General features: G+C 40.9%; 1 pseudogene; it reads left to right on the forward strand.

Moving 5' to 3' along the window:
- Positions 1 to 677: 677 nt before the first annotated feature.
- LOC138441752 (RNA-binding protein 39 pseudogene) lies at positions 678 to 2431 on the forward strand (annotated as a pseudogene).
- The last annotated feature ends 1079 nt before the right edge of the window (positions 2432 to 3510 follow it).

The raw sequence follows: 3510 nt of genomic DNA on the forward strand, positions 1-3510 counted from the left end.
TCCTTAGAGATGAAGAAAACCCTTGAGATAAAAATTTAATGTAAACCCAGCTTTAGCCCTGAGGTGTTTGTCAGAAGCAAATATAAGACCATTTTGGAGTGAAGCTCCCAAAATCCAAGTTATGAGGATTTTTTACACACACACACACAAGCCACACCTAAAATAATCTCACATTTTAAAATTATCAAGCTCATAAGGAGTCAATTTCCCAATACATTTGAATACTCAGACTAAACTTTTAAAAACTTTGGAGATGATTTTACATCTATAGAAAAAAAGGCATTTTAAAATCTGATTTCTTTGATGAAAGTTTACAAAAATGACTGATGGAAAAAAATTGGAGTATCCCTTCCTGTGTTACCCTTAGGCATCCCTGGAACTAATTCAAACTGAACTTGAAGCTTATTCATTATTACTTAGACTTTTCTGACTTTAATCAAAGTAGGATGTTCAATTTCAGTTGGCACTTAGGTCAACATAATGTGAAATGGAAAATTATAAATGTTAGAACAGAGGGGTGGATCCTGAGCTGCCAAAGCCGCTGTCCTGAACTCCCACGCGGGTTCCCCTAATCCCATTGTCTCTTTTAGATTCGCTTGGGCCTGTCCACTCTCTGAGCCCAAAATTCGGGCTGGGTGGTACCACAGCCTGGGCCTAGTGGCTTAACAGCAGCAACAGCAGCAGCAGCCACAGACCCCCTCTTTCTGAATACGAGCACCGCAGGGACCCGGAAAGCCTGCACAGTCGTTTAGAGAAAATGGCAGACGATATTGATATTGAAGCAATGCTTGAGGCTCCTTACAAGAAGGATGAGAACAAGTTGAGCAGTGCTAACGGCCATGAAGAACGTACCAAAAAGAGGGAAAAAAGCAAGAGCAGAAGTCGTAGCCATGAACGAAAAAGAAGCAAAAGTAAGGAACGGAAGCGAAGTAGAGATAGAGAAAGGAAAAAGAGCTAAAGCCGTGAAAGGAAGCGAAATAGAAGCAAAGAAAGGAGACGGAGCCGATCAAGAAGGCGAGATCGCAGATTCAGAGGCTACTACAGAAGTCCTTACAGACGACGTTCTTGAAGCAAAAGTCCATTCAGAAAAGACAAGAGCCCTGTGAGGGAACGTATTAATAATCTCACTCCTGAGGAAAGAGATGCAAGGACTGTTTTCTGCATGCAGCTGGCAGCGAGAATTCGGCCAAGGGATTTGGAAGAGTTTTTCTCTACAGTTGCGAAGGTTCGTGATGTGAGGATGATTTCTGACAGAAATTCAAGACGTTCCAAAGGAATTGCTTATGTGGAGTTTGTTGATGTTAGCTCAGTGCCTCTAGCAATAGGATTAACTGGTCAGTGGGTTTTAGGAGTGCCGATCATAGTACAAGCATCACAGGCAGAAAAAAACAGAGCCGCAGCAATGGCAAACAATCTACAAAAGGGAAGTGCTGGACCTATGAGGCTTTATGTGGGCTCGTTACACTTTAACATAACTGAAGATATGCTTCAAGGGATTTTTGAGCCATTTGGAAGGACTGAAAGTATCCAGCTCATGATGGATAGTGAAACAGATCGATCCAGGGGATATGGATTTATTACGTTTTCTGATTCAGAATGTGCCAAGAAAGCTTTGGAACAACTTGATGGATTTGAGCTAGCGGGAAGGCCCATGAAAGTTGGTCATGTTACTGAACGTACTGATGCTTCCAGTGCTAGCTCATTTTTGGACAGTGATGAACTGGAAAGGACTGGAATTGACTTGGGAACAACTGGTCGTCTCCAGTTAATGGTAAGACTTGCAGAGGGTACAGGTTTGCAGATCCCGCCAGCAGCACAGCAAGCTTTGCAAATGAGTGGCTCTTTGGCGTTTGGTGCTGTGGCAGATTTGCAAACAAGACTTTCCCAACAGACTGAAGCTTCAGTGTTAGCTGCAGCTGCCTCTGTTCAACCTCTGGCAACACAGTGTTTCCAACTCTCTACCATGTTTAATCCTCAAACAGAAGAAGTTGGATGGGATACAGAGATTAAAGACGATGTGATTGAAGAATGCAATAAACACGGAGGAGTTATTCATATTTATGTTGACAAAAATTCAGCTCAGGGCAATGTGTATGTGAAATGCCCATCAATTGCTGTAGCCATTGCTGCTGTCAATGTGTTGCATGGCAGGTGGTTTGTGGGTAAAATGATAACAGCAGCATATGTATCTCTTCCAACTTATCACAACCTCTTCCCTGATTCTATGACAGCAACACAACTACTGATTCCAAGTAGACGATGAAGGAAAATATAGTTCTTTATGTATATAGCTTTTTTTCTTTCTTGAGAATTCATTTTGAGTTATCTTTTATTTAGATAAAAAATAAAGAGGCAAGGGTCTACTGTCATTTGTATACAATTCCTGTTACCTTGGAAAAATAAAAATGTTAACAGGGAAAAAAAAAATAAATGTTAGGACAAAGAAAATCCCCTTTGTCTTTTTTTCTGAGAAAGTTGGCAGAAAATCATTTTATTTCTAATATCATTCTTTTGTTGAAAGTTTTCTCAACTTAGGCATTAAAAATTGTCATTCTTACAAATATATATATAAAAGTTCATGCTGAGTCTACCTTTATGTTCACTCAGTAGATACTCAGTGAATGTTTATTGTGTATTTATTTGTTCAAGCCATGAAATTAAAATAAGCTTACTCCTTGGAAGGAAAGTTATGACCAACCTAGACAGCATATTGAAAAGCAGAGACAGTACTTTGCCAACAAAGGTCCATCTAGTCAAGGCTATGGTTTTGTATGGATGTGAGAGTTGGACTGTGAAGAAAGCTGAGTGCCAAAGAATTGATGCTTTTGAACTGTGGTACTGGAGAAGACTCTTGAGAGTCCCTTGGACTGCAAGGAGATTCAACCAGTCCATTCTGAAGGATATCTGTCCTGGGTGTTCATTGGAAGAACTGATGTGAAAGCTGAAACTCCAGTACTTTGGCCACCTCATGTGAAGAGTTGACTCATTGGAAAAATCTCTGATGCTGGGAGGGATTGGGGGCAGGAGGAGAAGGGGACGACAGAGGATGAGATGGCTGGATGGCATCACTGACTCGATGGACATGAGTTTGAGTGAACTCCGGGAGTTGGTGATGGACAGGGAGGCCTGGCGTGCTGCGATTCATGGGGTCACAAAGAGTCGGATAAGACTGAGCGCCTGAACTGAACTGAATTGATTTTTTCTAGATGTTCTGCTCAGGTTAGAGGGCAAAACTGGAAATACCTATTAGGAATTAAATTCAGCAAAGGTATAACATCTAAAATCAAGTCTATCACTAAATTCTCCAAAGGGTGAGTATATACAGGGAAAGGCAGAGTTCTGAGGCATAAGACAGTGATTAAAGTTCAGGAATAAGTAAAAGCAAAATCTAAGCTGAAGAGAAAGAGTTACATTTCAAAGAGGAAAATGAACACAAGTTATTGAGAGATTCAACAAAGTGCAAGGTTCAATGTCAGAATAATGGGAAACCAGGGCCACTGAACTTAGTGG

This window comes from Ovis canadensis, chromosome 5, assembly GCF_042477335.2.
Source record: "Ovis canadensis isolate MfBH-ARS-UI-01 breed Bighorn chromosome 5, ARS-UI_OviCan_v2, whole genome shotgun sequence".
Lineage (NCBI taxonomy): Eukaryota > Metazoa > Chordata > Mammalia > Artiodactyla > Bovidae > Ovis > Ovis canadensis.